Here is a 21,795-nt window from a genome sequence, read left to right as displayed (position 1 = left end):
TCTGGGGCTGTACCCGGCTCTTCCCGATTTACCCTGGTGCGTTGGCAAATCGGGGTAATAAGGAGTTAATGGCAGCCCATAGCTGCCAATAAGTCCTAGATTAATCATGTCAGGCGTCTATGAGACACCCTCCATGATTAATCTGTAAATTACAGTAAAAAAACACACACACCCGAAAAAATCCTTTATTAGAAATAAAAAACACAAACACATTCCCTCATTACCAATTTATTAACCCCGACAAACCCTCCATGTCCGGCGTACTCCACGGACCTCCAGCGTCGCATCCAGCTCTGCTGCATGCAGGTGACAGGAGCAGCAGAAGACATCGCCGCTCCGGTCACCTCCACGCAGCTAATGAGATGAGTAGCGCGATCAGCAGCTGTCAGTCAGGTAACTCGCGGTCACCGCTGGATCCAGCGGTGGCCGCGGATAACCTCAGTGACAGCAGCTGATCGCGCTACTCACCTCATTAGCTGCGTGGAGGTGACCGGAGCGGCGGTGTCTTCTGCTGCTCCTGTCACCTGCATGCAGCAGAGCTGGACGCGACGCTGGAGGACCGTGGAGTACGCCGGACATGGAGGGTTTGTCGGGGTTAATAAATTGGTAATGAGGGAATGTGTTTGTGTTTTTTATTTATAATAAAGGATTTTTTCGGGCGTGTGTGTGTTTTTTTACTGTAATTTACAGATTAATCATGGAGGGTGTCTCATAGACGCCTGACATGATTAATCTAGGACTTATTGGCAGCTATGGGCTGCCAATAACTCCTTATTACCCCGATTTGCCAACGCACCAGGGTAAATCGGGAAGAGCCGGGTACAGCCCCAGAACTGTCGCATATAATGTATGCGGCAATTCTGGGCGGCTGCTGACTGATATTGTTAGGGTGGGGGGCCCCCCATAACGTGGAGCTCCCCATCCTGAGAATACCAGCCTTCAGCCGTATGGCTTTATCTGGCTGGTATTAAAATGGGGGGGGACCGCACGCCGGTTTTTTAAATTATTTATTTATTTATTTTACTGCACAGTATAGACACGCCCACCGGCTGCTGTGATTGGGTGCAGTGTGACACCTGTCACTCAGCGTGGTGGGCGTGTCTCACTGCAACCAATCACAGCCGCCGGTGGATGGGTAAAGCAGGGAATACGAGATTGATTAATGGGCGGCCGGCTTTTTCAAAAGAGGAAAAGCCGCCGGAGTTTTTATAACAGCCGTGCAGCGCCGCACTGGAGATCGGGGAATGGTAAGTATGAGAGAGGGGGGAACTGACCGACAGACAGCTAGAGGGACAGACAGACATAGAGACCGACCGACGGACTGAGGGAGAGAACGAAACATAAAAAGAAAAAAGACTGACATGACATGAAAAAAGCACAAAACATACAGGGAACAAACAGAGATGCGTCCGTGTCACTCGGACGTGCGCACAGACCCATTGACTTTCATTGGGTCCGTGCTGCGTGTTGCGTGAACAAAACGGACATGCTGGCGTGAGACACGGCCCACAAAACGCATCACGGAGACGGACTAACGGACATAACCAAAAACGCAAGTGTAACCGCTGAGATATAGTAACATTGGTGCACGTTTGGCCGTGTCTCCAGTATACACGGAAACGGACCAAACACGCACGTGTTTCATGGATGTGTGTTTCAAGCCTAACACTGGGTGTTAGCCTCAGTATCTATATTATTCTGTATATTCATACTGCACAGTACCGCTTCTCCTGTCCTATTTACTGGGTGTAATTCTCAATATCTGTATTATTCTGTATATACATACTGCACAGTACCGCTTCTCCTGTCCTATATACTAGATGTAATTCTCAATATCTGTATTATTCTGTATATATACACTGCACAGTACCACTTCTCCTGAACTGTATACCAGGTGTACATTCTCATCAAAAGGAAAAGGATTTTTTTTCAGCTCACCATTTTCAAATACCTGCTGGACTTTTCAATCACAGGTGGTGCATGGTATGTAGCTCCATGTCCAACAGCAACAGGAAAATACAAGTGGTGAAGAGGTGCAGCATCAGGTCCCAAGGTAAATGAAAATCTTCTTTATTCGATTCACTTTATGGTTAAACATGCTTTTTATTTTAACTTGAGTCCATAAAAAAAAGGTTTTTATTTACCTTGGGACATGATGCTGGATCTCTTCACCACTTGGATGTAATTCTCAGTATCTGTATTATTTTGTATACATACACTGCAAAATACCACTTCTCCTGTCCTGTGTACTGGGTGTAATTCTCATTATCTGTATTATTCTGTATATATACACTGCATGTTACTACTTCTCCTGTCTTTAATACTGGGTGTAATTCTCAGTATCAGGTCTGCCACTAGGAATTTCAGGGCTCCATACTGGCAAAATTTTGGGGCCCCATTGAGACTCTGCCCAGGATCCACCCCTCAAACCTTCCCCAGCATCACCGCCACTCTTGGAAAAACGCATGTGTGTATATATACAGTATATGTATATACATATGTGAACAACGGCAGAGCAATGTCCAGCAATAACGTGAGCAATCCAGGATGCTGTTAAAAAATTTCTTTCACTTTATTCGTAAATCCATAAAAAAGGCAATGGTCCAAGCAGTTCAAAACAGCATTAACGCAGGAAAGTAGCGCAGATAGGACTACGCGTTTCAGCGATAAAACCAGCCTTCTGCACGGTCCAGAATCTAATCTGCTTTCCAAACATGGAACCTTATATACATCTCACTCCCATCAGGGTAATTATAGACATATGTGAGAGACTTAAAAACATGAACATGACAAGCAGATCAAACATATAAACTATCTGCATATTGATCAATATACAACATACATGAGAATTAGAAGGAAAGGATTCAATATTTTGGAGATAATACAATCGGAATGACCCAATAACTAGAGATGAGCGAACCGGTCGCGGTTCGGCTCGAGGTCGGTTCGCCGAACGGAACTCCCGTTCGAGTTCGGTTCGTCGAACGTTCGACGAACCGAACTCGAACTGCATAGGAAACAATGGCAGGCAATCACAAACACATAAAAACACCTAGAAAACACCCTCAAAGGTGTCCAAAAGGTGATAAACAACTCACAACACAACACAAACACATGGGAAAGTGACAAGGACATATACTCATGCGAAAACAAAAGAGCTGGACAAGGAAAAAGAGGAGGAGACACAGATATATGAGAGTATGCAAGGAAACATTGATGCCATTGAGCCCTGCTCATTTTAGGCTTCCAATCTGGATAAATTGCCTGAGCTTGCTACGTACGCCTTGGGGATCTTGTCGTGTCCTGCAGCCAGCGTTCTCTCGGAACCTGTCTTCAGTGCTGCTGGGGGTCTGCTGGCAGATAAGCACACGTGTCTGTCCACTGACAATGTGGACATGGTTCTCAGAGGACTTTTCTTCCCCTGGATCATCCAGGGGACGGGAAAGGCACGAGTATTTTTGAGAGTGCTTCATGCCAAGCATCTTTTTCTTTTTCAAAAGGGGGGTCAACTGATGCCAGTCAAGTGGGGTGTGTGTGGCCCAATTAGTGGCAATGAGGGAGACTGTGGTTGGAGTCCCCTCGCTGTGTTTCTAAAAGAACCAAGATGAACAAGTCATGGCTCTCAGAGGACTTTTCTTCCCCTGGGTCATCCAGGGGACGGGAAAGGCACGAGTATTTTTGAGAGTGCTTCATGCCAAGCATCTTTTTCTTTTTCAAAAGGGGGGTCAACTGATGCCAGTCAAGTGGGGTGTGTGTGGCCCAATTAGTGGCAACGAGGGAGACTGTGGTTGGAGTCCCCTCCCCTCGCTGTGTTTCTAAAAGAACCAAGATGAACAAGTCATGGCTCTCAGAGGACTTTTCTTCCCCTGGGTCATCCAGGGGACGGGAAAGGCACGCGCATTTTTGAGAGTGCTTCATGCAAAGCATCTTTTTCATTTTGAAAAGGGGGGTCAAGTGATGCCAGTCAAGTGGAATGTGTGTGGTCCAATTAGTGGCAACGAGGGAGACTGTGGTTGGAGTCCCCTCGCTGTGTTTTACATGATTTTCGAAGGGCATGACATGCCTAAGAGGTTGACTTTCATCATCTGCAACTTGTTGGCAACAGAAAGGCTGCCTTTACACCCTTTTGAGACCGAGGATTTTCGAGACCTTATGCCCATTGCAGTGCCCCAAGAGCCGATGGCCAGTCGTCACTCCTTCTCCAAGAAAGGCGTGCCCGCGCTACCACAGCAGGTCGCACACAACCTCACCGATTCCTTGAGAAACTCTGTGTGTGACAGGGTGCATTTCACCACAGATACTTGGACCAGTAAGCATGGACAGGAGAGTTACATGTTGCTGACTGGGCACTGGGTAAGTATGGTGAGAGATGGAGAAGGGTTTGCTGTACAAGTCTTGCCGTCCCCACGACTTGTGTGTCAATCCTTCCTCTGTATGTACAAGTTCCTCCACTGCTTCTGCCTCCTTAACCTCGTGTGGGTCCTCCACCTTGGCCCAAACCATGTGTGGTCAGGCCACCCTTCCTTGTAACTGCGCCCAAGGAATCCCACACACCTCCTTACTATGCTGGCAGCATAGCTCAAGGCCATCAGGCGGTCAAATGTTTACTTTGAAATGTAGATGTGAGACACCGCTGAGGAATTGTGGACGGTTAGCTCTGGAGAGTGAGACCGAGTTTCATCAATGGTTGCCTACACTCAACCAGCAGTCAGGGAAGGTCGGGTGCGACAATGATGCAAACCAGTCTGCGACCCTTCTTCAGGGCAATGTGACACACGTGCCTTGTATGTCTCACGTGTTGAACCTGGTTGTCCAGCAATTTTTAAAACACTATCCCAGCCTACATGGCCTTCTGCAGAGGGCACTGTGTAACGCCTGCCTGGATCGACACACTCAGATGGGCTGTAAATGATAGGCTAGAGGCAAGCCACTCACCAAGCTGGACACCCAGAACCCTGAAACCCTTTAACCCCTATACAGTGATTTGGAATTACACAGGGTCCAAGTTGATCAATACCTGTGGAAGGCTGCAGTTCCAGAGAATAGTAGTCATGCAGGGTCAAAAACATTAATTGAGGAAGAGGAACAGAAAGGGATGGCCAGGACTTAATCAGAAAACAAGCAGAGGTGAAATGTGGATCGGCCAACGAGGTACATAAACAGCAAGCAGGAAAAGTAGTCAGGTAACAAGCACACAAACTCATAAAACTGAACTGGGGGTAACAGTAACAAGAGGTTCATAGCTTTGTCTGGCAGTGGTCTGCAGACAGGAGGGGCCTAAAAAAGGGTGTGGTGTCTTCCCATTGGTGGTAGCTGAATGATGGTACTTCATCTGTGAGATACCCACCACCTACATTCAGCGTGTGGTTCTGTATCTGTCAAGGTAACGCAACCCAGTGGGTGACCATAACCTGCGTCCACCTGCGCCACAGGCATCGACTCCTTTCCCATCATCAGCACTATGCACGAAAGGAACACGTTGTCACCTGGCGACCGGAGTACAAATTGATTGAGTGGACTACGTTGGTGACTTAACAGCCGTGTGCGGCAATGATGCAAACCTGTCTGCGGCCCTTCGTCAGGGCAATGTGACACACGTGCCTTGTATGGCTCACGTGTTGAATCTGATTCTCCAGCAATTTTTAAAATACCATCCTGGCCTACATGGCCTTGTGCAGCGGGCACGCTGCTATGTGCTCACTTTCATCCTTCGCACCCAGCAGCTCAACAACTTTCATTGCTTCTGAAGTCTTAGGGTCTGGCGGTTAAACGCCGGAAATGCCATGTTCCGACACGCAGGAATTGGAATCTGCACATGTTGCAGCGTGTGTGGCAGCACCGCAGAGCCCTGCTGAAATACGGTATGACGTATACCCTGGGCTAACTTGATCCAGAGGTGGTGCAGATCACGCTGCTGGAGTGGTGTCAGATCAAGGACCTATGCACCCTTCTACACAGTTTACAAATGTCGACGAAGATGTTTAGCACTGGCGATGCCATTCTCAGCGTGACAATTCTGGTCATCTACAAAATGGAGCACACTGTATGCATTATTCGGAGTCAGGTGTTGGTCCAAGAGGAAGGGGAGGAAGTACAGGAGGAGTCATATGCAGAAGGGATAATAAGATGTACGAGGTCCATACGGTGAGCGGCACCTAGGCGGCAGTCATGGTGGGGGATAGGGATTAACAAGGGCGCATAGTATCAGCAAAAATTGTTGAGGAAGGTGCAGGAGCCCATGAAGAAATGGAGGACGAACTTGCGATGGGCATGGAAGACTCAGCTGATGAGTGAGAGCTTGCTCACATTTCGGTTGTGCGAGGTTGGGGGGAGAGGGCAGAGGAAGGAGGCACGATTCTCACCTTTCTGCCACCAACACACCAGGCACTTGGTCCTCCTGGATGCACAAGACACATGAGCGCCTTCTTGCTGCACTACCTACAACATGACCCTCGGATTGTACGAATTCGAAGTAATGCTAACTACTGGGTTGCCACACTGTTAGATCCCCGGTACAAGACAAAATTTGGCGAAATAATTCCTGCCATAGAAAGGGACGCACGTATACAGGAGTATCTGCAGAAGGTGGTACGGATTCTTAGATTTGCTTTTCCAGTAAACACCAATGCTGCACAGAGTGAATCTCAATGCTTTGTCATGGATAGGAGGAAATGGTCTTTTACTTGTCCACATCTGAGGGACCGAGGGCTGGCTGCTGTGCTGAAATGGCATTGAGTACGGTGTCCCTGCAGAGTTGCACTTTTGGTCATATACCAAATGAGTTGAAAAAGGACAAATGCTGGTGGAAAGGGGAACAGGTGTGTTGGAAAGGGGAAAAAAGTTTTTGTCCGTGGGTTTGTTGGTTAAGCAAAAGTAACATTTGATGAAGAAACACCATCTGTTATGGTGGGACTGGCAGATTTGGATAAGGTGGTATATACTATGTTACCGCTATATAACGAAAATTAATAAGAAAAGAAAGAGAAAGGTATATATCCCCATCAGCAGTCAGTGTCCACCGTGCTCCCAGATGGAAAAGGAGAGGTTGGCAACTGGAAGGTTAGGTGGAGGATACAGAGCTGTGTGGCTATGAAACTAATAGTAGCCTGAACCGAGTTAGACGCCACTCGGATCTGGAGACTGGGAGCCCTGTTAGCGTCACAGGGTCCACACGCCCACCCAGCCCAGGAACTCCCTGTTAACATCACAGGGGCCATTCAGTACGCTGACCGTGTGCATTGGGGCCACACCTGTGGACAGCAGGCGCATCAGCAGCAGCAGGCCTGTTAATGCCACTGGGCTGCACAAGCAGGACTTGTAGGACAGGAGCTGGTCTTAACCGTTCTGCGTTACCAACTGTGGTGGCGCCCTATCCCTGCCTACCTCTGGCCTAAAGCCGCAATGGGTTCAACACATGGAGGTGTGCTCTTTCGGAGCATAATAGAAGACTGCGCACCTCCTTGTTGGCTCCAGCCCGTTTTATAACCTGGGTCCACCCCAAACCAGGGTGGACCACAATGCACCTCCTGGAGACAAAAGCAGAGTGACACGTCATGAGTGGCATAACTAGCGTCCTATTTGGAACCGCAACTTCAATAATGACCTCATGGCTGCCACGACACAAACACCTCACCAGTCATCGTCTGACCATCAATAATGAGGTGACAAGTCATAGGGGCGGGCCTCTGCAAGCCATTTGGGAGTGGCCTGGCCACATTGTCAGGACACCTGATGCCCTGTGGTCTATATGGGCCCCCCACATCAGGGGCAGGGCCAAAGAGTTCATTACCGGACCTAGTCTCTGATGCAGTAAGTGCCTGAGCATGCTCAGTAGCATGAAATACAGTCTCTGAAAAAAGACTATCAGCTTTAGCATGGTGTCTAGGCACAAAACAGGACTTAGACCCGGCACGGAGTGCAAGTACCTGTGCAAAGAGGCTTTTGGCACTAAGTGTGGGAGCATGCGCTGTATCCCGAAATGAAGAGTTAGCCTCAGGAATGGCACAGTCAGGCTGAGCATACTCACTAGGCGAAACACTGTAGTTAGGCTGCAGCTGGGGTAAATCGGCACACACATGCGCACTAGCTGCCTCTCCACACTTACACGTGGAAGAGAAATTGCTCTTCGGGTGTGGACTTGGAGATGCTGTCTATGAACAGAAGGAAAAGCTAAAGGAAGCCTCACTTTCTATCCTTCCGAATGATCAAATGCAGCAAAGAATTCCCTGAGTTTGCTATAAAATTAGCGTAGCACAATGTGCATGAGGGTGTCATGCAGAGGTGCTGCACATAGATTTGCACCAGTGGGGCACGAATGGAGTACAACAGCCACTTCTTGTATGCCACTAAATGGCAGCATTTTTTGCTATCATTATAGCTTATTAAAAACAGGGCAGGTGGGTGTCATGCAGAGGTGCTGCACATAGATTTGCACCAGTGGGGCACGAATGGAGTACAACAGCCACTTTTAGGATGCCACTAAGTTCACTCAGTGTTTGCTAGTATAATGGCTTAGTAACAATGAGTTTGATTGTGCAATGCAGGCAGACGTGCTGCAAATATCTTTGCACTACTGGGACTATACAGAAGTCCAACAGCCACGTTTAGGATGCCACTAAGTTCACTCAGTGTTTGTCAGTATAATGGCTTAGTTATAATGAGTTTGAGTGTGCAATGCAGGCAGACGTGCTGCAAATATCTTTGCACTTGTGGGACGATACAGAAGTCCAACAGCCACGTTTAGGATGCCACTAAGTTCACTCAGTGTTTGCTAGTATAATAGCTTAGTTATAATGAGTTTGAGTGTGCAATGCAGGCAGAGGTGCTGCAAATATCTTTGCACTTGTGGGACGATACAGAAGTCCAACAGCCACGTTTAGGATGCCACTAAGTTCACTCAGTGTTTGCTAGTATAATGGCTTAGTTATAATGAGTTTGAGTGTGCAATGCAGGCAGACGTGCTGCAAATATCTTTGCACTAGTGGGACTATACAGAAGTCCAATAGCCACGTTTAGGATGCCACTAAGTTCACTCAGTGTTTGCTAGTATAATGGCTTAGTAACAATGAGTTTGAGTGTGCAATGCAGGCAGACGTGCTGCAAATATCTTTGCACTACTGGGACTATACAGAAGTCCAATAGCCACGTTTAGGATGCCACTAAGTTCACTCAGTGTTTGCTAGTATAATGGCTTAGTAACAATGAGTTTGAGTGTGCAGAGGACAGGAGGGTACAGTGGCAGGGTTGTGGGTCTCTGGGTAGAGGAAAGGAAGCCTGCCTTTCTATCCCTCCTAATGGGGAAATGCAGCGAGGAAATCCCTGACCTTAGCTACACAGACGCTGTCATCTTGTGTAGCTGTTAAACTCTGTTTTCAGGACCTGTCACCTATGGCTCTGACCCTGCCGGTATGAGCCCTTAAAAGGACTGATAGAAAGTGCTATCCCTATGCTGTCCAGCGCTGTGTATGGAGCGTATACAGCAGTATCGGCGATAGGAGCTGCGCCAGTGATGTCTGACACCAAGGACGCAGAAGGCAGATAATGGCGTGCTGGAGGAAAATGTCCGGTTTTATAATGCAGGGACATGTGACATGGACATCCTATCACACATGCCGTTGCTTCTCTGGCTAAAAGTCCACTTAGCTGTGTGTGTGTCTGGGATTGGCTGACATGCTGGCCCGCCCCACTACACGCGCGCGCTTAGGGAAGGAAGACAAGGAAAAAAAAAAAAAATGGCGATCGTCATTATCCATACAGCAGTGATCTGAATGCGCTGTTCCCGCACACTATACACTGAAATGTCATAATAGTGTGAGTCACAGAGTGACTTACACTATTACAGCGGAAAGCCAGCTGGGAATTAGCTGGGTTTTTTGCTGCTAGAACCGTTCTCGAACGTATCTATAACTATCGAGCTTTTGCAAAAAAGCTCGAGTTCTAGTTCGATCTAGAACAGCCCCCAAAATCACTCGAGCCGCGAACTGGAGAACCACGAACCGCGAACCGCGCTCAACTCTACCAATAACCTGACCGTAAAATCTAAAAAAATACAAAAACATGGAAATAGGATGTTTACCAGCATTACATAGTATAAATATATCAATAATGCATAATAATATCCAAGCGGTTATTAAAACCCTGTGAAATACGAGTCCCTAGCTCAAATATCCACCTACTCTCTCTGGCAAGCACTTTTTTATGAAAATCTCTCCCTCTCAATGGTTTTTTTACATTCTCTATGCCCATAAAAGAGAAACCGCGTAAGTCCCCATTGTGTTTTTTAGAAAAATGTCGGGATACTACTGATGCACCAACCATAGGCAAATTACTAGCGTCTGATAGGTGTTTGCGGATTCTAGTTTTAATGGGGTTCATTGTGCAACCCACATATTGCATGCGGCATATATTGCAATTAATTAGTTACACTACATTCTCCGTGTTACAGTTTATAAACGAACAGACATTAAACTGTTTTTTATTGGAATTAGATGTAAATGTCTTAGATTTATTAGCAAAACCGCAGGACTTACAAATGTTGGCACCGCATTTAAAAAATCCTATCGTTTTTAACCAGTTATTAGGGGAAATTTTATCAGGATCTTTAAACAATCTAGGTGATAACAATGTAGCTAAAGTCGGGGCTCTTCTTGCCACAAAGGCAATATCATTATTTTCCACAATATTTTTCAGAATATCATTCTGGGACAACAAATTGAGATATTTTCTGATGATTTTGACAATAGAATTAAACTGAGGACTATAATTGGTACTGAAAATCAGCTTAGTTTTTTGGAGTCAAATTGTCTTTTTTTCTTAGTAGATTCCAACAACTTAACCCTATCCATGCCTGCCACTATTTCCTTGGCTCTCTCCAAAGACCAATTAGGATACCCCCTTTTTTTTAGATTATTACAAGTCATTTCAATTTCTTCCTCCAATTTATCACTAGATGTAGCATTCCTTTTTAGTCTGATAAGCTCCCCCACAGGAATATTCTGAATGACATGTTTGGGGTGATTAGAGGAAGCCATTAAAATACTATTGCATGCAATGGATTTTTTATAGGGAGAGATCAAAACCTTATTATTGTCCAAATCTGCAGTCAATTTTAAATCCAGGAAGTTTATTGATACATCATCACCACTACTAGTAAATTTTAGATTGAAATCATTCAAATCCAAATAAGAGAAAAATTATTTTGCAGACGAGAGACTTACCCCTCCAGACAAATACCAAATCGTCAATAAATCTCCCCAGCCAAACAATATTATCTCTATATGGGTTATTAATATTGAAAATATAGTTTTCTTCCCACACAGACATAACCAGGTTAGCTAGGGAAGGTGAAAACTTGGCGCCCATGCTCACGCCATGTGTCTGGAGGAAGTATCTCTCGTCAAACGAAAAATAGTTGTGGCTTAAAAGAAATTGAGAAACAATAACCCTCTGAATGGAATCATCATATTTACTGTATCTGGACAAATAATATGTGATGCATCGTATTGCGATGTGATGGGGGATATACATATACATACATTTAGGCTGGGGACACATGGGTTTTATTGCAAGTCAATCGCATAACACTTGGCTCCCACTCTGCTGGAGTGCAAGCTGAGTGTTATGCAAGTGTCATGCCACTGTGATGCGATCCTGGGGTCACAGCACAGTCACGGAAGACAGGGTGGGCTCTGCGGAGGAGAGGGAAGGACTAAACTCCCTATCTCCTCCACTGTCAGCTGATCCAATTCTCACACTGCACTTGCGTTACACCGGTGTATTGCGAGTGCAATGCGATGTTTCTCTTGCACCCATACACTTGTATAGGTGAGAGTGAAAATGAATCGGATTCCACCCGCAGCATGCTGCGAGTATTTTCTCGGTCCGATTAGAGTTCAGAAAAAAAATCGCTCATTGGAGCGGCCTTACACACAAAGTCAAAAGTATTAGCACCCTTCAAGTTGTTCCAGAAAATGAAGTATTAACCTCAGAAAAAGTTTGGACACACCTTCTCATTCAAAGAGTTTTCTTTATTTTCATGACTCTGAAAATTGTAGATTCACATTGAAGGCATTAAAACTATGAATTGACACATGTAAAATGAAATACGTAACAAAAAAGTGTGAAACAACTGAAAATATGTCTTATATTCTAGGTTCTTCAAAGTAGCCACCTTTTGCTTTGATTACTGCTTTGCATTCTTTTGATGAGCTTCAAGAGGTAGGCACCAGAAATGATCTTCCAACAGTCTTGAAGGAGTTCCCAGAGATGCCTAGCACTTGTTGGCCCTTTTGCCTTCACTCTGCGGTCCAGCTCACCCCATCTCGATTGCATCAAGTTTAGTGACTGTGGAGGCCAGGTCATCTAGCATAGTACCCCATCATCTCCTTTTTAGTCAAGTAGCCAAATAGCCCTTACACAGCCTGGAGGTGTGTTTGGGGTCATTTTCCTGTTGAAAAATAAATGATGGTCCAACTAAACGCCAACTGGATGGAATAGCATGCCGCTGCAAGATGCTGTAGTAGCCATACTGGTTCAGTATGCCTTCAATTTTGAATAAATCCCCAACAGTGTCACCAGCAAAGCACCCCAACATCATCACACCTCCTCCTCTATGCTTTACGGTGGGAACCAGGCATGTAGCGTCCATCCGTTCATCTTTTATGCGCCGCACAAAAACATGGTGGTTGGATCCAAAGATCTCAAATTTGGACTCATCAGACCAAAGCACAGATTTCCACTGGTCTAATGTCCATTCCTTGTTTTCTTTAGCCCAAAAAAGTCTCTTCTGCTTGTTGCCTATCCTTAGCAGTGGTTTCCTAGCAGCTATGTTACCATGAAGGCCTGCTGCTCAAAGTCTCCTCTTAACAGTTGTTCTAGAGATGTGTCTGATGCTAGAACTCTGTGTGGCATTGACCTGGTCTCTAATCTGAGCTGCTGTTAACCTGCGATTTCTGAGACTGGTGACTCGGATAAACTTATCCTCCGCAGCAGAGGTGACTCTTGGTCTTCCTTTCCTGGGGCGGTCCTCATGTGAGCCAGTTTCTTTGTAGGGTTTGATGGTTTTTGCCACTGCACTTGGGGACACTTTCAAAGTTTGCCCAATTTTTCCGTCTGACTGACCTTCATTTCTTAAAGTAATGATGGCCACTCGTTTTTCTTTACTTAGCTGCTTTTTTCTTGCCATAATACAAATTCTAACAGTCTATTCAGTAGGACTATCAGCTGTGTATCCACCAGACTTCTGCACAACACAACTGATGGTCCCAACCCCATTTATGAGGCAAGAAATCCCACTTATTAAACCTGACAAGGCACACCTGTGAAGTGAAAACCATTTCTGGTGACTACCTCTTGAGTCTCATCAAGAGAATGACGAGTATGCAAAGCAGTAATCAAGCAAAAGGTGGCTACATTGAAGAACCTAGAATATAAGACATATTTTCAGTTGTTTCACACTTTTTTGTTAAGTATTTCATTCCACATGTGTTAATTCATAGTTTTGATGCCTTCAATGTGAATCTACAATTTTCAGAGTCATGAACATAAAGAAAACTCAGGTGTGTCCAAACTTTTGGCCTGCATTGTATGTATATAATAATATACACAACTCAGATCCTCCTAGCCCCTTATAATAATATACACAGCTCAGACTCCCCCATCCCTTATAATAATATACACAGCTGAGACCCCACATGTAAGATACACAGCTCAGACCCCCCCCAGCCCCAAAAAATATTATACACAGCTCAGGTCCCTCAGCCCCATATAATATACACAGCTCAGACTCCCCCAGCCCCATATAATGATATACACAGCTCAGACTCCCCCAGCCCCATATAATAATATACACAGCTTGGACTCCCCCAGCCCCATATAATAATATACACAGCTCAGACTCCCCCAACCCCATATAATAATATACACAGCTCAGACTCCCCAAGCCCCATATAATAGTATACACAGCTCAGACTCCCCTAGCCCCATATAATAATATACACAGCTCAGACTCCCAAGCCCCATATAATAATATATACACAGCTCAGGCCCCCCAGCCCCATATAATAATATACTCAGCTACAGACCCTCTATTAGCTCTCCATCCAGCCCACCACTGGGCACAGTATAGCAGACTCAGACCACTGTCACCAGCTGAATACCACTTATCACGTCCTGTATACTGGGTGTAATTCTCAAAAAACAAAAGCGTTAACTCACTCACCTGTTCCTGTGAGACCATTAGTTGGACTGTGCACGGAGAGTTTAGGTCGGCAAACCTGCACCTTTCCTATCCGATGGGTGTAATTCTCAGTATCTGTAATATTTTGTAAATATAAACTGCACAGTACCTTATATCCTGTTCTGTACACTGGATGTAAGTCTCAGTATTTGAAGGGGTTAATAAATTGGAGAAAGAGGGCATTTTTTATTTTTTTTTTTAAATAAAGGATTTTTTCTGTGTTTTGTGTTAATTTTTTACCTAAAAGGTTAGTAATGGCGAGGAGGGGGGTGTCACATAGACCCCTCCCCATTACTAACCTTGGGCTTGATGACAGCTGTCATTTTTTGACAGTGTCATTAACCCATTATATTACCCTGATTGCCACCATGCCAGAGCTATGAGCTGGGTACACCATGGAATTGTCGCATCTAATGGATTCAACAATTGCAGGCCAGCTACAGGCTGCTATTTTTAGGCTGCGAGGCCCAATAACCATGGGCTTCCCCAGCCTGAGAATACCTGCCCCAACTGTCCGCTTTATCTTGACTGGATATCAAAATTCAGGGTGGACAGCACTCCATTTTTTAAAAATATTTTTTTTTAATAATTTTAAAAAAGCCGCATGGGGTCCTGCATATTTTGATACATAGCCAAGATAAAGCGCACAGCTGGGGGCTGCAAGCTGTAGCCATCTGCTTTATTTGCACTGGGTATCAAAATACGGAGGACCCTACACCATTTTTCCCCATTATTTATGTATTTTTACACTCCACAACCAATAATAGACACCGGCACCCTGGCAGTCTTACTGCAACCAATCACAGATGCTGTCACAGAGGGTGGGCGGTGGAAGCAGTGAATATGCATTAGAGCTAATGAGTAAACCCGGAAGCAGTGTGACAGCCATGTGGGAGACTCAGGAAGTCTAATTCTGCTGCTTTGCAGCACCCTAGCACTTACTACCACCATTTTACAGCACAATGTTTGGGTCACCAAAGACTTATATGGAGTTCGGCTTCCGGGCTCATGTTCAGGTTCAAGTCTTGAACCAGAGTTTTTTTTAAAGACCGGCCTTATATCAGTAAGAGTATTGAAGATGGGTCTTGGCTGCGTCTTCCAGCATGACAATGACCCAAAACACACAAACAGGTCAACTAAGGAGTGGCTCCATAAAAAGCATTTAAAGTTCCTGGAGTAGCCTAGCCAATAGAAAATCTTTGGAGAGAGCTGAAACTCAATGTGACAGTGACCAGTGACAGCCTTTAAACCTGAAAGATTTGGAGAAGATTTGTATGAAGAAGTGGGTCAAAATTGCTGGTGCAGTGTGTGCAAAGTTTGTCAAAAACTACAGGAAATGTCTGACCTCTATAATTGCAAAGGTTTCTGTACCAAATATTGTTATGTTTTTCTATTGTATCAAATACTTATTTCATGCAATAAAATGTAAATTAATTAATTTAACCCCTTCACCCCAGGGCAATTTTTCGTTTTTTTCATTTTGGTTTTTTTTTTGCTTCCCTTCTTCCGAGAGCCGTAACCTTTTTATTTTTCCATCAATCTTGCCATATACAAGCTTGTTTTTTGCTGAACAAGCTGTACTTTTAAATAAAACCATAGGTTTTACCATATAGTGTACTGGAAAACAGCAAAAAAAATTTCAAGTGCGGAAAAACTGCAAAAAAAGTGTGATCGCTCAATAGTTTTTTGGATTTTTTATTCATCGTGTTCACTATATGGTAAAACTGATGTATTGGTGGGATGTCTCAGGTCAGTACGATTTCGTAGACACCAAACATAGGTTTACTTTTATCTATGGGGTTAAAAAAATTCACAAGTTTATTCATAAAAAGTCACACACGTTTTGCGCCATTTTCCGAAACCCATAGCGTTCTCATTTTTCATGATCTATGGCTCATTGTCTGCTTATGTTTATGTCTCGAGCTGACAATTTTTAATGGTAGCATTTTTGCGCAGATGCTACGTTTTAATCTCCTGTTATTGCATTTTGCGCAAAATTTGTGCCAACCAAAAAACTTAATTTTGGTGTTTGGAATTTTTTCGCCACTATGCCATTTACTGATCAGATTAATTGATTTTATATTTTGATAGATGGGGCATTTCTGAGAGTAGATACCAAGTATGTGTATATTTTTAATTTTTTTAACCCTTTACTTTTAATTTTTTTTTACATTTTTAAAACTTTTTTTCAACTTTTTTTTTATTTTACTAGTACCCCTAGGGGGATATAAGGATCAACTGTCTAATCACTCTTCCATTTCTCCAGATCACAGTTACACAGCTGAGATCTGGAGAAAAGCTGCTTAAGGCTAGGGCCCCACTTTGCTTTTTACCTGCTTTTTACCTGCTTTTTCAACTGCAGCGTTTAATGCCAAAATGGATGTGTTCTGCTTTTCAAGTTTAGTCTATGGGAATTTGGGTTTCTAAACCCCACTATGCAGTTCAAACTGCAGCCTTTTTGTGGCAGAAACTTGAGCAAAAACTCTGCTTTGCAGTTCTAAACGCAAATGGCAAAGACAATTGACATGTCAATTGTTTTTGCCATTTGCGTTTAGAACTGCAAAGCAGAGTAACTTTAAGAGTAAGTAAGAGTAAGTTATCTCAAAAAATGGTGACATAAGCAAAACTTTTCTTTTTTGCAAATTTCAGAATTTGTTTTCACCACTTAATTAAAAAACCTATCTATACATGTTTGGTATCTGCAAACTCACACTGACATGAATAATCATATTGCAAAGTCACTTTTACCATAAAAATAAAAAATTCAAAAAGCATTGTGTAATTACACTTTTTGCAATTTCGACACATTAGGATTTTTTTTCCCCATTCTCCAATACATTAAGTGGCAGAATGAAGCCACGTAATGTGTGACACAGTGGCAGAGCAGTCCAGTAGCAAGTTCCTCTGCGGTCAGAGCTAGTGGTTCTCACCACGTATGACCACAGGTGAACTCACTGCAGGATTGCTCTGAAGCCATGTCACACAGTGCAGCACTGAGTTCACCTGAAGTCACAGTTGGTAGCCCACACAGAGGGTACCATGAGAACTGCCAGCTGTGAACTCCGGTGACTTAACTGACTTCATCGCTTCTCACAGCCAGTGGCTCCCTCGCTGCCCTCAGTGTGTTCCGGAGGCTGCAGTGAGGAATCCCGTTTTCTAATGTCACTGCGCACCACGCATTCCAGATGTAGTAGAGCCGAGGATCTTTATGGGACCTCATTGTGCATTATGTCAGACCTATGGGGCTGTTTTGGGGGTTAAAAAATGGGTGAAAGAGGGTTTCTGTATTTTTATTTCAAATAAAGGATTTTTCTAAGTTTGTGTATATTTCGTTTAACTTACAGGGTTATAATGGGGGTGTCACATAGACACCTCTCCACTACTAACCCACTAACCCAGGACTTGATGATGGTTGTGCTTTTTTGATAAATCCCATCTGTTTATTTTTACACTACAATACAGCAGACCGACTACAAACAGTCACAAACACCGTCACAATGGGTGAGCATCAGGGAACATGTATAGCAGTCTGAGTGCAACCAATCACAGATGCTGGCACAGAAGGTGGACGATGGAAGCAATGTATATTCATGTACTTTAATGTGCGGGACAGAAAAGAGTCTAACTGCTATGTTATCTTTTGGAAAACATGGTATGTAAAATTGTAATGCCTTTACTTCCAGTTTGCTTCCTTTTGCAGCCACCAAGCCATTACTATTACTACTACAGTGAACTTTCAAAATTAGCAAGTGATCAAATAATTATTTCCTTCACTGTATTTTACAGCCATTTATCAACACAAACGTTCACGTCCCCATTGATTTGTATGGCTCAGCGTCCGGGGTCAAGTTTGAGTCAAGTCCGGTTCCTGAACTCAACTTTTTGTTGAAGTCCAGCCGAACCCGAACATCCATGGGTCTACTCATCTCTAACAAAGGCATGTCTATCAAGTTTAACCAAGGGATGGGAAAGGATAAAAAGAATCAGATAAGGTACTACTATAATTCATGATCCAATATGCTCTAAGGAACAAGTTTTTTCTTCCAATCCCAAGTATCAATAGACCAGATCAGGATGAAGAACAAGAATTTTATATAAACATAAATGTTTTTTTGTTCTACAAAATCATCTAAACCTGTTTTGAAACTATCGGCGGTGACCTTAGGTGACCTTCTCCTGAGCTTGGATGATCCACTGAGCAATATTTCTCATAAAGGAGAAGCCTTAGGTCCTATGGAGTTTATTTTTTTTTTCTCCAGATGGGGGGAGTGCCCTTTTGTCTTTGTAGTATAAAACATTTTTTTTTTTTTTACTAAACTTTTAGCATGGATCATATATATATATATATATATATATATATATATATATATATATATATATATATATATATATACATACTTTGTCAACTTAATTTCTTCTCAAGAAGACTAAATACATTTTTATGGGTTTTTTTGTACTAAAGGAAAGTGAACTTTAAAATTGTTATTTTGTCATTAAGTGTCCATTTACATGAACTGACCAGTGGCACAATATGACCCCTGATAGAAAACAAAGAATAAAGGATGTCGTTTCATGTCATGTTCAGTGAATAATTTGCTTGTGGTGTTCTTTGGCCTGAAACATCAATGGAATAAGATAGAGGAAAACACATCTATCAGATTTTGTAGCTTGATAAAAATGAAAGAAGTTCGTTCACACCATATAAGGGTCTCTTTGTATAGTTCTCTTTCTGACAAATATAAGATATGAATATTTTCATAAGAATAACACCTAGCTATATAGTCTGTGCTTTGACGATTTTGTACATATGTTTTGGTTTCTACCTGATACTGAGCAGTAGCAGGCAACATAAATAAATTACAAAACAAATTACGAAACCTACGGAAATAAAAAAGTGTAACTAGTTACTCAAGAAATCATTACAAAACACTCAATTACTGAAATAACGGTCAGTTATCCACGCATAGGAACTGAAAGTACAGAAGAACATTACAGAAATACTCACTTTTACTGTAATTTGCCCATGTGTTGTAGTGTCAGAAGGTATCCTTGTTGTCAAACGCTGCTCTCCCATGTCTGCCTTTGATATCTCGCAATCAGACTCCAACACATTGCTTTCTACCCCACCCACCCTGTTTTACTCTAATGCATAAGATGACTAATGATGGAGCACCTAAAATGTTCCAATATCTCGACAATCAATCCATGCCTCGTGTAGCTGACTAATGCTCTTCAAATAAACCTGATGAATTTTGCTCAAATATTATTTCGTAGCTTGCTCAACTCTATGATAATTCTTTACATGCAGGATATGGTAGCTTAATTTTTTGCCAACTATTTACATTTGTAGGTTAGCTTTTATAGCCCTTAGGCGATGTGCATCCTAATTTAGGCCTACAGCACCCCCTACTGACTATTGCATCAAATATAGATTAATGTTCAGATGCCTCTCCAATGTACATAGTACACACTTATATTTTTAACACAAAGAAGGTACTTGAATAATTTGCTTCCATTATTTATTTACCATCAATGAGGTTACTGCAAATAGAAAGGAATCTAAGCGCAATTACGGACCAGAAACTAAATACAATACCAATGTGCAGTGCCAAATATCTACTTTTAAGGCAACAGGGTACTGATGTGTTTTTAAGGTTATGTGCTTACGATGAATTTTTTGTGTGTTTCTGGTTCTTTGAATTTTCGCCTTACTGTTCCAGCAAATCTCATGCCCACGATGTTTCTTTTTTACTCAGCGTAAACTGACTTGCAGTGCGTATTGCAAATTTGCAGATGTCAACTTCTCTGGTGGGAACGCTGAGATTTAGGTGCAGATTTTCCCCATAGACTTGTATTAGTTGACGAAAATCTGCAGGTAAGAAACACATGAAGGTTTTAAGGGCATTTCAGCTGCGAAAGTGCATGAAAAAGGCATGTAATCCACACATACATCAGTAACGTTTTGTCAAAGGCAAACACCAAGAAGTATAAAAAATAAAGGAGCTTTGCTTAAAACATGACATTAACAAGAGACAAAAAACGCGGCGATGAAAATGCATGGAAAAACACACACACACACACACACACACACTCGCATATTAAAAAAGTAAAAAGTTTACAAATTAGGTGCAGAAACTTCTTGAACCTGCAGTTCAGTGCTGGACACTGAGTCATAAAAAAACAAAGATGCAGATACTAATGTTTGTGCAAAACTTTAATATTTATAATATTTTTTATTCTTCTGTTATGATGATGATGGTAATGATGACCAATTAGGTTTGATCCAAATTGAATTTATGTTGACTTTTTAGAAATTCACGGAGCCCAGCGAATCCGAACAATATGATTTGTTTTACGCAAATTGCATAACTTGGCCTTGACACTTTACCCATCAGTCAAATAAGGATCAAATAACCTCAGGTGGACTTCCTCATAATGTCTTGCTGCTATATTACTTGGTATAGCCCAATTAATTAGAAAAGATTGTAATAGGCTGTATAAAATCAGAGGCAGGAAATGCAGCAGACATTTTTTGGTGAAACTGGATAGTAAGAGTCCATCACAGCTTAGCTATAGAGTTAGGGAAAGACAGCTATATAAACCTGAAGAAACTGTGCAGATTGAGTGTGGTGGCTTAGCAGTGAAGAAGATTACACTTTGAGAAAAAGAGAATAATGTTGTATTTGCAGGGCATTTGGCAGCTTTGATGTACTATTGATTTGTGGTGAATTGAATTAAGGCAATGAAAATGCACCTCAGATAAGCAAAACATTGGAAATTTGCTGAGATGGTCCGAGAGAGGGATTTTCTAGCCTTTGCCTTTGAACATCTACAAATAACAGTTTCAAAAACAATACAATAAAAAACAATAAAATATTGTTAACACAGTCTCCTGGAGATAGCAAATGTTAGAAAAGTTTCATCCAGGCATCATGAGTTATGCAAGCCTGTCTTGAATGTTCAGCTCTGTCTCACCGCACTTCCTGAAAGCAGATTGTGAAATGTTTTTTCCACGGCACACAAGGCCAATCAATCAGCGCTCAATATCGAAGATTAAACACCACAGGAAAAACTCTCACGTGACTCAGGATGGTTGTCTATTTGTTCACAATGGTGATTATTTTACAGGCCCAGGGTCCATGGGTGGAGGAAACTGGATTTTATGATCTGCATTGAAGCACTGGTACTAAAGCTATAGTTATAATGTCACAGATACTGCTTCGATTTAAGATGGCTTTACACGCTACGACATTGGTAAAGCAAGGAACCTCTCCTTAACTGCATCCCGCCAGCAATGAGGAAGGAAGGAAATGGGCGGGATGTTCGTCCTGCTCATCTCCACCCCTCCGCTTTGATTGGGCAGCCGCTTAGTGACGTCGATGTCACGCCGCGGTGACGCCGAACGCACCTCCCCCTTGAGGGAGGGATTGTTCGGCAGTCACAGCGACGTCGCAGAGCAGGTATGTGCGTGTGACGCTGCCATAGCGATAATGTTCGCTACGGCAGCGATCACCACATATCGTTACAACGACGGGGGCGGGTGCTATCGCACTCGACAT

General features: G+C 43.2%; 1 protein-coding gene across 1 annotated transcript in view; it reads right to left on the bottom strand.

Moving 5' to 3' along the window:
- The window catches only part of LOC142246581 (leukotriene B4 receptor 1-like), a 48,061-nt gene extending 28,664 nt beyond the window's left edge, over positions 1-19,397 (bottom strand). Inside the window, exon 1 of the mRNA XM_075319652.1 lies at positions 19,242-19,397. The gene's annotated coding sequence lies outside the window, so the exon portion shown is untranslated. The remainder of the gene's footprint in view (positions 1-19,241) is intronic.
- Between the last annotated feature and the right edge of the window lie 2,398 nt (positions 19,398-21,795).

This window comes from Anomaloglossus baeobatrachus, chromosome 1 (assembly GCF_048569485.1).
Source record: "Anomaloglossus baeobatrachus isolate aAnoBae1 chromosome 1, aAnoBae1.hap1, whole genome shotgun sequence".
Lineage (NCBI taxonomy): Eukaryota > Metazoa > Chordata > Amphibia > Anura > Aromobatidae > Anomaloglossus > Anomaloglossus baeobatrachus.
Note: the sequence above shows the minus strand (reverse complement) of the source record. Positions and strands in the feature narration are given on the sequence as shown.